Source organism: Callithrix jacchus, chromosome X (genome assembly GCF_049354715.1).
Source record: "Callithrix jacchus isolate 240 chromosome X, calJac240_pri, whole genome shotgun sequence".
Taxonomy (NCBI): Eukaryota; Metazoa; Chordata; class Mammalia; order Primates; family Cebidae; genus Callithrix; species Callithrix jacchus.
Window position 1 is genome coordinate 49,933,252 of NC_133524.1, and position 14,587 is coordinate 49,947,838.

A 14,587-nucleotide genomic window follows, 5' to 3' on the forward strand; every position below is an offset into this window, starting at 1 on the left:
TCATGCTTGTTAGTTTCAGATTGTACACATCTGTTCTGCAATAGAGTAAAACAGCTTCCAGAGTCCTTGCGGGAAACTTTTCCCAGAATTATCTTTCTGTGGATAGAGTAACCTTATTAAGTATATAGAATAGAGTGGGGGAAAGGTCTTTAGGCTTAGTTGTGATCAGAAGCAGCTATGTATTCTTTGCATGTGTATGTTTATGTGAACATATTTCATTCACATATAAATACATGCATGTGTGTATTGTATGCATATTAAATACATATATGTGTAATATATGTATATATTTTATTGACACGTATTGATAACAAAACTTTTTTATTTGCACACATATTTTGTAGCATGAGCAGTGCAGTCACGAACCATCTGAAGAAGTGGAACCACCAAGTCAAAATCACGATTCTGCACCTGCTCAGGAGAGAAAGGATGGGGAAGCATCTGCAGCTCAAGGTGAAGGGAAAGGGAAGAAGAATGCCTGTTGGAGTGTGTGTGCGTGTGTGTGTGTGTGTGTGTGTGAGTGTGTGTGTGTGTGAGTGTGTGTGTGATGCATTGTCATACACCAGTAACAGATGGGAAGAAAACAATGCAAACAATGCCTGGAAATGGACTGGAAAAGTGAAGAGGGAATAGTTTGCAATTTGCCTTAGGGGAATCCCTCACTATGATAACATTTCTCCACTTTATAAATGAGGGAACGAAGGTTCGGGATTGTATTTTATCCAAGAACACTTGACTGGTGAATGCAAAATTTGTATTTTTTTTTCTAAGTGTGTGTCTTTCTACCACCTGTGTTGCTGTAAAAGTAGTAAGTGATTTTGCTTAAAATGCTTACAACTGAAATGCTTTACTGTAAGGTAGCTTAGTAATGGCCCCAGAATAGACCCAGTTCATAGGAGTAGGAGCAACTCCAAAGCTGTGTCACTGGATATTGGCCACCGTTTTTTGATTGATATTTTTATATGGTTAGTTTGTTAAAAGCTGAGTAAATGAGGATATTGCCATATAGGTAGTTGGCTTAGTATGATTTTTTAGGTGGCTTTTAAGAGGTGATTATATACTTTTATAGTTAGAAAAACAAAAAAAAATTATCCTGAGATTATCATGAGGTAGAACTAATTTCTCCTAGATAAAATATTTTGAAGCAAATCATTAATGTAACTCAAGTTATGGATTATTCTATGGATTCACGATAAAGGTTTCTAGAATATGACTGACAACAATGCCCACTAATTGCTGTCCACCCCCTCCGTTATTCTCAGTTTGGGACAGTATATTTTCTGTGATTGACAAATAATGTTATTTTGTTCTACGTGGGGTTCATTTAGGGAGTATTGCATTTAGAACTTTTGGACCTCAATATAACTTCATTTGAACAGAGTTGAGTTTCTGTTAATCCCAATAGGGGATGAGTGTCCTGACTGTAACATTTTCCATGGTCCTCAAATCCATTCATCTAATCAGTCCTTCAGAAATTTACGTTTCAATTGTAATTGAAATTGTTTTCATGTTGTAGGCTTAAGATTTCTTATTGGATGCATGTGGCTCTTAGTACTCTATGGGTGAATATAGGAATTATACATGTCCCATGGTTTATCCTTAGACTGTAATTTAAGAGAAAGGTGTTACCTGGGGTCAAAGCTTTTAGTGCCATATACTCGTAGTCCCAGCTACTTGGGAGGCTGAGGTGAGAGGATTGCTTGAGTCCAGGAGTTGAAGCCCCGCCTTGGAAACATAGTGAGACTTTATGGCTAAGAAATAAGTAAATAAGGCCAGTGATGGTGGCTCAGGCCTGTAATCCCAGCACTTTTGGAGGCCTAGGTGGGCAGATCATGACGTTAGGAGATCGAGACCATTGTGGCCAACATGGTGAAACCCCATCTCTACTAAAAATACAAAAATTAGCTGGGCCTAGTGTCACGCTCCTGTAGTCCCAGCTACTCGGGAGGCTGAGGTAGGAGAATCGCTTGAACCCAGGAGGTGAAGGTTGCAGTGAGCCAAGATTGTGCCACTGCACTCCAGCCTGGTGACAGAGCAAGACTCTGTCTCAAAAAAAAAAAAAGAAGTTATAAGTAAGTAAATAAATAAATGTTTCATGACACTGGAAAACAAACATGTAAAGTTTGTTCCTAGTTGCTGGCAATGTTGGAAACAACTCTTTACTGAACTGTGACACTTAAAAATAGTTAAGAAGGTAAATTTGATGTTATATGTCATTTTTACTGCTATTAAAAATTTTCTATTTTCATAATGTTCAGTGTAGTTGTCATATATTCTTTTAAGTTTTCACTTTATATATTTTGAAAACATAACATGGATAAAAAAGTTTAAAAATCTAACAATTAACTCATATACTTTTCACCTGGATTCACCAATTGTTAATTGTGTTTGCTCCATTGATTTCCTGGCTGTTCTCTCCCTCTCTTACCCTGCTTCCCAGACACTCACACATACATTTATTGATATTATATTTATTGTTATTGATGTTGAATTGTTTAGATGAAGTCTCAGGAATTATAGTCCTTTACCCTAGGTACTTGAGTGTGTCTATATTTTCAGAACAAAGAAAAAGTCATTCCTTGGATAATGCACAATTATCAAAAGCAAGAAATTTAACGATGAGGAAAAGCAGACATTTAATATAAAGTGCATACTCGTGGAGCACTTTGGGAGGCCGAGGCGGGTGGATCACGAGGTCAACAGATCGAGACCATCCTGGTCAACATGGTGAAACCCCGTCTCTACTAAAAATTACAAAAAATTAGCTGGGCACGGTAGCACGTGCCTGTAATCCCAGCTACTCAGGAGGCTGAGGCAGGAGAATTGCCTGAACCCAGGGGGCGGAGGTTGCGGTGAGCTGCGATCGCGCCATTGCACTCCAGCCTGGGTAACAGGAGTGAAACTCCGTCTCAAAAAAAAAAAAAAGTGCATACTCATGTTTTGACAGTTATTCCGGTAATTACACATTTTTGTTTTTACACAGGGAGTTTCACTTTGTCAAACAAGCTGGAGTGCAGTGGTGCAATATTGGCTCATCGCAATCTTAGCCTCCCAGGTTCAAAGGATTCTCATGCCTCAGTCTCCTGAGTAACTTGGATTACAGTTGCCTGCTATGGCATTCAGCTAATTTTTTTTTTTGTATTTTCAGTAGAGACAGGGTTTCACTATGTTGGCCAGGCTGGCCTTAAACTCCTGTCCTCAAGTGATCTGCCTGCCTTGGCCTTACAGACTACTGGGATTATAGGCATGAGCCACCATGTCCAGCCAAGAGAATTTCCTCTACAGAATTTAATTTTCTGATCCCGAGTCCAAATCAGGATCATGTCTTGCATGTAGTTGTCATGTCATTTTAGTTTCTTTTCATCTGGAATGGTTCCTTAAGTTTTCTTTGCCATTCATGATACTGATGTTTTGGAAGAGGATATATCTATCCTCATATAACTAGTCATTTTGCTGAATGTTCACCAGTTTGGGGTCTTCATATATTGTTTGAATACCTTTTTTCACTCACCATTTATGGGTGCCTACTCATGCCATATAACCTGCTAGGTGCTAGTAGTCTAATTGCTAATGAGAGACAGGATTTCAGCCTTGAGTAGTTTAATATGAGAAGGACAGTGAAAAGTACAGTAACATAGAAGTGATAAGGAGGCAAAAAAGCTGTCTGAGGGCAGTCTTCGGAAAAAAAGAGGGTAATATTTGGAAAACCCTGTTTTACTATTTTCTGGCAACAGGCTCCTGAAACAGTGTTCTTGTGATTCTTATCAATACACTTATTTATTGCACGAGCCTACGGCTTTCATTTAATAACACTGTGAGCATGACTATTATTTTCTTATTTATATTTTATGGTTTACTGCTTAAATTGATTTTTTCTTTTAAGGGCCTGAGCTGGAAGCTGATAGCCAGGAACTGGTTCAGCTGAGACTGGTTGTGAGCATGGAGATGGTCCTACTGTGACGGGGATGTGACTGCCAATTCCAGAGCCTGGGAAACTGCTAGAAAAAGGTAGGCAATCTATTAAGCATGTAAATAGCAGGGTTTCTGTTTCTACAGTATTATAGTTTCAATAATGCATGCGTAATAATACTGCCTCTTCAATAATAGAGTTTTTGTGGGGTTTTGTTTTTGAGACAGATTCTCACTCTGTCACTCAGCCTTGAGTGCAGTTGCCCTATCTCGGAGGTCACTGCAAGTCCGCCTTCCAGGCTCAAGCAATTCTTTAGTCTTAGCCTCCTGAGTAGGTGGTAGTAAAGCCACATGCCACCATGTCAGGCTAATTTTTGTAGAGACAGGTTTCAACATATTTGTCAGGCTGATCTCAAACTTCTGACCTCAGATGATCCACCCATGTCAGCCTTCCAAATTCTTGGGGTTAGAGGGGTGAGCCACCCCATCTGGCCAATAATAGAGTTCTTATATAAAAGTTATTTGAAACATAGTTCAGGCCCCAGCAGCAGACTTATAGACTGTGATATAGAAGCAAACTGAGTCAAAGACATATTTAAATATAGCTTTTGAGAATACCTCCTTAAACCAATAGCTCATAATTTTGAGATGCTTTTGTAAAGGTTTGCTTTTAACAGGTACATAACACATTTGTAACACACATCAGTTGGTGTGAAGTATCTTGAAGCACGGAGGTAGGTTCTCATACCAGCTCTTACAACATTTGTGAGATTCTGGGCGAATCCCTTAACTTATAAAATTACCTTTGGATGATGTAATGAGTTTAAGTTAGATATTTTAATATCATTTTCCATTCTGGTTTTTCCATACTCTGATCCTGTTGGATAGAATGGATAGGATACAGAGATCATCTGCTGTGCATCATTTGTTTATCCTAAATTACCAAATGTGACCTGAGTCATCTTAATACATGTAAATAGAGGCCTCCCACAGGGCTGAGATTACAGGTGCTGGCCATCACACCCACCCTGTTGCTGCCATTTTAAACAGTTTTATTTCCTATTACTAAGAAAGTAAGTGGGCACTCTGCTTCATGTTTGTTTTTCCGTGTGGAGACCTGAATGCTTACTCTTAGATTCTGTCAAATTCTGAATTCTCTTGATTTTTTTTTCTTTTTGAGACACAGTTTTACTCCATATCCCAGGCTGAAGTGTAGTGGTGCGATTTCAGCTTTTAATGTAACCTCTGCCTCCTAGACTCAAGCAATCCTCCCACCTCAGTCTCCTTAGTAGCTGGAACTACAGGCATAAGCCACCATGCCTGACTAATTTAAAAAAAAACCAAAAACTTTCCAGAGACGAGCTGTCACTATGTTGCCCAGGCTGACATTCTTTGGCTCTTAATGAATAATTGAGTTTTAAATTTTCCCCAAGGAAACCTTATGAAATGGCAAGAGACTACTTTCTATTTTCTGTGGGATGTAGGTCAATGTTGCTCGGAATGGGTGTAAGATGCCTGTGCAAAGCATGCTCCCTGCCGCACTGTCAGTATTCATGAGCCACTATTTCTAATAAGACTGTCGGGCCGGGTGCGGTGGCTCAAGCCTGTAATCCCAGCACTTTGGGAGGCCGAGGCGGGTGGATCACGAGGTCAACAGATCGAGACCATCCTGGTCAACATGGTGAAACCCCGTCTCTACTAAAATTACAAAAAATTAGCTGGGCACGGTGGCGCGTACCTGTAATCCCAGCTACTCTGGAGGCTGAGGCAGGAGAATTGCCTGAACCCAGGGGGTGGAGGTTGCGGTGAGCCGAGATCGCGCCATTGCACTCCAGCCTGGGTAACAAGAGCGAAACTCCGTCTCAAAGAAAAAAAAAAAAAAAAGACTGTAGACACATAGATGATATAATCACCTCTAAACATATCAATTATGATATGTAAGTTTCACCTTTGGAGACATTAGTTGATAAGATTGAAAGTTCAAGGACCATGATTTTAGTAATTCCTGAGTAATTCACTGAAGTGTGTTTTACACATGTGTTTTCCAAATTACTTACTGTTAATTATAAGTGCTTCTGAATTTAAAGGAAACACTTGATGTTTAGGAAGAAATTACCTTTAAATTCTGCAGGTCTACCCTCAAAATCTATACAGAGTTGTAATTGGATATAAGACGCAGGATCACCCTTAGGGTTCTATTTTTAGTCCATTTTATGAAACCCAAACTGTAGTGTCCTTTGTATGCCTTTAGGGTCACCTACATAATCTGTTGCTAAGTCACATTCCCAATTGTTATATTTCTATTACAGGTGAAGGGCAATCACAGTGTTAAAAAGAGACACGCTGAAATGATGCAGGCTGTTTCTATGTTGGAAATTTGTTCATTTATGTTCTCTCAATAAAGCTTTACAGCTTTCTGCAAAGAAGTTTTGCTCATCTTTTTTGAACTTATTTCTAGGTATTTAATGCTGTGAAATATATATTATTCTATGAAATCTTATATTCTAACTGTTTGAACTGGTATGTAGAGACATAATTCTTATATATTGATTTTCTATCCAGCAACCTGTTAAATATGCTTATGAATTTTAAAAGTAAAAGTTTAATTTGAGATTGTTTTCATTATTCAACATACAGAATCATATAGTCTTTGAATAAGAACAATTTCTTTTCTGTCATTTTCTTTTCTTTTGTATTTTCTTAGAGACGGGGTTTTGCCATGTTTCCCAGAGTGTCCTTGAACTAATGAATGCAAGTGATGCAACTGTTTCAGCCACCCGCAGTGCTGGGAGTACAGGCATGGGCCACTGAACCTGGCCTGTTACTGGTATTTTAAATAGTTTTATTTTTTTTTCTGATTTTATATCATTGGGCAGACCCACCTGGTACAATGGTGATAGTGGACATCCTTTTCTTATCCCTGATGAGAAACTGACCCATTTCAATGTTTCGCCATATTTACTGTACTTTTTAGATGAACTTTATCAGAGTAAGTCATTCCATTCTGCTTGAATTTGTTGAGAGTATTCATTGTGAATGTATGTTGAGTTTCATGAAACAGTGAATCTATGTTGATTACCACAGCAATTTTCCCATTAATCTGTTAATGTAGTTAATTAGATTGAAAAGTTTGTACTTTTTTATTTTTCATTTAAAAAAAATTGAGACAGGGTCTCATTCTGTCACCCAGGCAGGAGAAGTGATAATCCCATCTCAGCATCCTGAGTAGCTGTGACTATAATTACATGCCACCATGCCCAGCTAATTCCCCCCCCCAACTTTTTTTTGGAGTAATGAGATATTTTCATTTTTCTTAGGCTGGTCTCAAACTCCTGAACTCAGGCAATCAGCCCAGCTTAGCCTCTCAAAATACAAAGATTACAGGTGTGAGCCTTGGCCTGGCCAGGTTTTCCTTATATAAGGGTCTTATCTATGTAAAGACTAAACTTATCAGTTCCTCTGTGCAGATGGGCTAACAGCATGATGAAATTTATCATTCTGTTGATTTTCTTTTCTTTTTTTTTGAGACAGAGTCTCGCTTGGTCACCCAGGCTGGAGTGCAGTGGTGCAATCTTGGCTCATTGCAGCCTCCGCCTCCCAGATTTAAGCAATTCTTTGCCTTAGCCTCCAGAGTACCTGAGATTACATAGCATGCCACAATGTCTGGCTAATTTTTTGTATTTTTAGTAGAGATGGGGTTTCATCATCTTGGCCAGGCTGGTCTTGAACTCCTGACCTCATGATCCACCCGCCTCAGCCTCCCAAAGTGCTGGGATTACAGGTGCAGTCTGTTGATTTAGAGAAAACTATCCTTGACTTTCCAGTGTGTAAGCACGTGAAAGCATAATTATTTTGAAAGCATATATTGCTATGAGTGTTGGGACCCCTGTACTTTCCGATGCTGTGGGAGCATGTCCTTGTAGGTACCTTTAGTCTGTTTTTTCAACTACAAACATCTTAGGACCATATATTGTGACTGGTAAGGAAAGTGTCTTTATAGTTTCAAGATGGAGTTGATTTTCAAATGTGTCACTCTGGCTGTCCTTGGCTCCTGTTTCCCTAATACTGTCACTTGTCCTTCTGCGATTCTGATGCTACAAATGATAGATGTTTTAGTATTTTCTTACAGGTCCTTGAGGTTGTATTCGTTTTTCTTTCAGTCTCTTTCTCTGACTTCTTCAGAGTGAAGAATTTCTTTTTGGGGTAGGTTGCTGTTTCTGTTTAAGCAGGTGGTCTATCAGTCTTTCCAGGCAGTCACCATGGTCCTTTTCCCGATGGTAGGGTGGGGGCAAGAGAGGGCCCTGGAGGGAAGGGGAGTTCAGTTGAAGATGGAGTGTTTTGAGGGGAGCACTATTTGAGATATCTGAGTCCCAGAAGCATAGGAAACAGCAGAGGGAATTTGGTCGGATTCCATTATCCTCAGTGGGGATGGAATCTGGGACTTGGGGTGTGCGGGTGTGAATTGTAGCTCTCCCCTCCCCGCCCCCCAGGCACACAATCTCCTTGGGCTCCTGCCTCAGTGCGCATGCTCACTGGGCGTCTTCCTGTCAGCTCCTTAACATGTGTGGAGAACACCAGGGAGCTGTGAGGGTGTGCAGTCGCATTCCTTCTGTCTGGGCTCTTTTTTATCTACTCGGACTCATCTGTTAGGTCTGCAGGCCAGTCCTCCCAGGGGCTGAAGTGTGAGTGAGGCTGGGGAGGAAGCAGTGGGCATTGGGCATGTTTGGTGGGTCCCACTGCATGGCCTGCGGCCTCTGAGGGAGAAGGGCCTCGTGGCTCCTGAAAGAGAAGAGCCTCTTGGCCTCGGGGGGAGAAGGGCCTCCTGAGGTCCAAAAGAGTAGGTCCTCGAGGCCGTCCTCCTTCACCTCACAGGCTGTGAGGCCACCATTGCCTTTGTGGTCGTGAAGAGGCCAGGAAACGGAGGAAGGTGGGCTGCGGAGGGGAGGCAGTCAGGGATTCAGTTGAAAATGGGGCGAGTGCTGGGGGTGATGTTGGAGGGACGAAAGTCCCGAGGTCCCAGGAACTCTGACACAGGGCAAATCTCTGAGTCCTGAATGGGGTCCTGGGTGGTGGGGCGGGGAGATGGGGGCGAGGCACAGGGTAAAGAAGGGACGTTGCATTTGGGAAGGCTGCAGCCTGGTGAGCAGCCCCAGCGGGGTGGAGTGGGGGCGCCAGAGTGAGAAGCCATGCAGGGTCTCACCTCTACCATGGAAGGTCTGGAAACAATGGGAAGGACTGGGCAAGGCTGTGGGGTTCAAGCAAACTTGATATGAGGGGCATGAATGGCTCTAGTAAGTAGGAGTGTGCCAAAAGCAACAGTCACAAATTTGTGATTCACTGGTATTTTTATGTGGAGTCCACTTGTGAAACTAAACCTCATCTGAGGAGGGAGAATCCCTTGAGCAGGGAGGTCGAGGCTGCAGTGTGGTGTGATTGCGCTGCTGCACTCCAGCCTGAGCAGCAGAGCCAGACCACATGTTCAAAAGAAATTTAGAAAATAATGTCCTCTGCCTTTTGCCACATGCCTTAAGATGATTGTTCTGCCAGCATGGCCAGCATAAGTGGCTTTGCAGGCACTCAGAAAAGGTACAGACGTATGCTTAACTGTGGGACTTATTGTGATAGTATGTTCAAAAATACAACAACAAGTTAAAATTTAGCCATGCAGGTGATCAAATATAGCTGTCCTCTCAAGTGCATGTTCCCAATCACTGTTTTCTGTTTTCAGTGTTTCAGTGTGAAATATGAATTGGCGAGGAAGATCAACCTATCCGCCTAGACCAAGATGCTATATGGAACCTCTATGAGGTGATTGGGCGTATGTTGTTAAGTGCTTTAATGTTAGTTTGATGTTTTCTATTAGCAGAAATTAATATTTGTGATAGTATTGTTGTATTGTTATATAGACACTGATAAAATTATTTCATGCTGATAAAAATGATTGTGACGTCTCATGAAGGAAACATTGATTCAGGAGGATTTTTTTTTCTCTTGTGTTCTTCAGCTTTTGCCCATGGCTTCTTTCTCATGTTGCCCAGGCTGGAATGTAATGGGGCAATCTCGGCTCACTGCAACCTCCATCTCCCGGGTTCAGGTGATTCTCCTGCCTCAGCCTCCCGAGTACTGGGATTACAGGCGACTGCCACCATACCCGACTATTTTTTTTTTTGTATTTTTAGTAGAGATGGGGTTTCATTATGTTGGTCAGGCTAGCCTCGAACTCCTGTCCTCAGGTGATCCACCTGCCTTGGCCTCCCTAAGTGTTGGGATTAGATGTGCGAGCCACTGCGCCCGGCCACTTTGCTTGTTAATGACAGATTTCACACAGCGATTACGACACAGAATATAACAGCTTCCAAAGTCTTTGTGGGTCACTTTTCTCACAGTAACCTTCCTGTGGGTAGAGTAACCTTACTGAGCATGGACAATAGAGTTGGAGAAATGTCTTTAGGCTTAGTTATGATCAGAAATATCTACGTATTCTGTGTATATTTGTATAATCACATATTAATAACAAAACTTTTTTTTATTTGCACACACACATACACACACACACTTCCTAGACCAAGCAGTTCAGTGATGAAGAATTGGAACCACCAAAACCTGAAGAAAGGGAACCAGCAACTCAGGATCCTGCACCTGCTCAGGAGGGAGAGGATGAGGGAGCATCTGCAGGTCAAGGTGAAGCAAAAGGGAAGAAGAATGACTCTTGGGATGTTTGTGTGTGTATGTGCATCATATATTGTCACATAGCAGGGACAGGAGGAAATAAAACAATGGAAGGAATACCTGAAATGGACTGGAAAAGTGAGGAAGGTGTATAGTTTGCAGCTTAGCTTAGGGAAATCCCTCACTATGATGAAGCATGTCCACTTTATGAATAAGAGAATGGAGGCTTGGGGGTTGTGTTATAACCAAGAACAGTTGAGTGGTGAATGCAAAATTTGTATTTTGTTTCTTAGTACTGGCCCAAGAATAGACCCAGTTCAGAAGAGCAGGAGCAACTCTAAAAACCAAGTTGCTGAATGCTGGCCACCGTTTCCATTGATTGTTATTTTTATATGGTAAGTTTATTAAAAACTGGATAAATCAGGATACTGCCATACAAGTAGCTGGTTTAGTATGATTTTCTAAGTGGGTTTAGGATGTGATTCGATCCTGTTATGATTAGAAAAACCACAAAAAGAATTATCCTTCCTGAGATTAACATGAGATAGAAATAATTTCTCCTAGATAAAATAGTTTGAAACAAATCATTTATGTAATCCAGTTCATGGATTATTCTAGGGATTCACTGTTAAAACTTTCTAGAATATGACTGACAACAATGCCCATTAATTGCTGTCCACCCAATCCCTTATTCTCGGTGCAGGGCAGTATATTTGCTGTGATTCACAAACCGTGTCATTTTGGTGCTTTGTTCTACATGTGGTTCATTTATGGAATATTACATTTAGGACCTTTGGTCCTAAATATAACTTTATTTGAAGAAATTTACATTTCTCTTTACACCAATAGGTAATGGATGTCATGAATGAAAGATTTTTCATAGTCCTCAAATCCATTCAGCTAATGAATCCTCAGAAATTTAAACGTAATTATAACTGAATTCCTATCCATGTTGCAGACTTCAGATTTCTTAGCTGATGCCCACTGCTTTTAGTACTCTATGGCTGAATATAGGCATTGTACAAGTCCTGTGGTTTATCCTTAGATTGTCATTTGAGAGAAAGGTCTCAACCTGGGCTGAATGCCATGCACACATAGTCCCAGCTAATTGGGAGGCTGAGGTGAGAGGATTGCTTGAGCCCAGGAGTTCAAGCCCAGCCTGGGAAACATAGCAAGACCTCATTGCTAACAAATAAAGAAATACATAAAGGTTTCATGATATAGAAAAACAAACATAGGAAGTTTGTTTCTAGTTGCTGGTAATGTTGCAAATGCAGCTCCTTCCTGAACTGTAACACTTAAAAATAGTTAAGACGGTAAATTTTATGCTGTGTGTGTGTTTTTTTTTTTTACCACAACAACAAACAAAAAAACTCCTGTCTACCCAAATTCAGTGTAGTTGTCATATAGTCCCCTAAATTTTCATTCATATATTTTCAAGACATAACATTTGTAGAAAATTTGCAGTTATACTACAATTAACTCATATACTTTTCGCCTAGATTCACCAATTGTTAATAGCTTTTGCTGCATTGGTTTGATAAATCTACCCTTCCTGTCTTACCTTGCTGCCCACAGACTCACACACACATTCATGGATATTATATTTATTGTTATTAATGGTGGATTGTTTAGATAAAGCTTCAGGTATTATGACCCTTTTCTCTATGTACTTGAGTGTGTGTATATCATCAGAAGAAAAAACAAGTTATTCCTTGGATCAGCACTGCAAAAAGATCAAAATCAGGAAATTTAACAATGTGAAAATGCAGTCATTTCATACACAGTGTGTACTCAAATTTTCCCAATTATTCAGACAATGTTTTTTCCTTCTTTCTTTCTTTAGTTGAGATGGAGTCTCACTCTATTGGCCAGGTTGGAGTGCAGTATTGCTATCTTGGCTCAATGCAACCTACACGTCCCAAGTTCAAGGGATTCTCATGCGTCAGCCTCCTAAGTAGCTGGGACTACAGTTGCCAACTACTGCGCCTGGCTAATGTTTCTTCTTTTTTGTAGTTTTAGTAGAGATGCGGTTTTACCACGTTGGCCAGGGTGGTTTTGAACTTCTGACCTCACCTGATCTGCCCACCTTGACATCCCAAAATGCTGGGATTACAGGTGTGAGCCACCACGTCCGGCCCAGATAATTTCCTTTATAGAATTTCTTTTTCTAATGCAGAGTCCAGTTCAGGATCACGTATTGCATGTGCTTGTCATGTGGTTTTAGTTTCCTTTAATCATGAATGGTTTCTTAATTTTTCTTTGTCATTCATGATACAGACATTATTGAAGATGATAGACCAGTTGGTTTGCAGAATGTTCAGCAGTTTGAGCTTTTTCGTGTATGTTTTAAAGATTTTTCACTCAGTGTTTATTGGTGGCTACTCAGGCCATATGAGTCTAAGTGCTAGGAGTATAAATGCTATGAGAGACAGGATTTCTGCCTTGAGTCATTTAATATGATAAGGACACTAAGAAGGCCAATAACAGAGCGGTGCAAAGGAGGCAACAACGTTGTGTGAGGGCAGTCTTCAGGAAGAGGGTAATATTTGGAAAACCCTGTTTTTCTGTTTTCTGCTAACAGACTCCTGAAATAATGTTCCTGGGATTGTTACGAACACATTTATTATGACACTAGCTAAATCTTTTATTTAATACACTGAGAGCACGAATATTATTTCCTTATTCATATTTCATGTTTTACTGCTTAAATTGATATATTTTTAAAAAATTTTAAATGGCCGGAGCCTGAAGCTGATAGCCAGGAACAGGTTCACCCAAAGACTGGGTGTGAGCGTGGAGATAGTCCTGATGTCCAGGAGGTGCGCCTGCCAAATCCAGAGGAGGTGCAACCGCCAGAATCAGGTAGGCAATTTATGAGGCACGCAGATTGTATGGTGTCTGTTTCCACAGTATTATCTTCTTCTTCTTTTATTGTTTTTGAGATGGAACCTCACTCTGTGACCCAGGGTGGAGTGCAGGGGTGCCATCTTAGCTCACTGGAACTTCCACCTCCCAGGGTCAAGTGATTCTCCTGGCTGAGCCTCCTGAGTAGCTAGGATTACAGGCATGTATTAATGCACCCAGCTAGTTTTTGTATTTTGAGTAGAGATGGGCTTTTGTCATGTTGTACAGGCTGGTCCCAAACTCCTGACCTCAGGTGATCCACCTGCCTCGGCCTTCCAAAGTGCTGGGATTACAGGTGTGAGCCTCCCTGCCTGACCCAGTATTATATTTTTAATAACAGAGAGGTAACAGTATTGACTCCTTAATAATAGAGTTCTTATAACATAAAGGTTATTTGAAACGTAGTTTAGGCCCCAGTACCTGACCTATAGACTGTCAGATATAGAAACACACTGAGTCAAAGTCATCTTGAATGAAAACATTTGACTTTAAGTCCTTAAACCAATAGTCCCTAATTATAAGATGCTTTTGTTAAAGTCTGCTTTGAACAAATACATAACACATTGCTTCTTTCATACTCTGATCCTGTTGAATAGAATGCATAGGATATAGAGATCATCTGTTTGTATGATTTGTGTATCATAAATCATGAAACCCTGGCCTGTGTCATCTGCAAACCTGTGAATTGAGATTTCATTGCTACGAAGAAAGTGAGCAGGCACTCTGCTTCATGTTTGTTTTTCTGTGTGGAGACCTGAATGCCTATTGTTAGATCCTGTCAAATTCTGAATTTTCCGGCTTCTTTTTTTCTGTTTGTTTGTTTGAGACAGAGTCTCACTCTGTCACCTAGGCTGGAGTACACTGGTGCGATTTCAGCTCAATGCAACTTCTGCCTCCCAGGCTCAAGCAATCCTCCCACCTCAGGCTCCTGAGTGGCTAGAACTACATGCACAAGCTACTGTGCCTAATTTTGTTTTTGTTTTTGTTCTTTTTTTTTTTTAAATTTATTGTAGAGATGAGGTCTCACTATGTTGCCCAGGCCTGGATTCTCTGGCTGTTAATGAATAATCACTTTTTCAATATTCTTTCAAGAAAACCTTAA

At 40.7% G+C, this 14,587-nt stretch overlaps 1 pseudogene; it reads left to right on the top strand.

The window, feature by feature from the left end:
- The first annotated feature begins 9,653 nt into the window (after positions 1-9,653).
- LOC100895952 (G antigen 10-like) lies at positions 9,654-14,587 on the top strand (annotated as a pseudogene).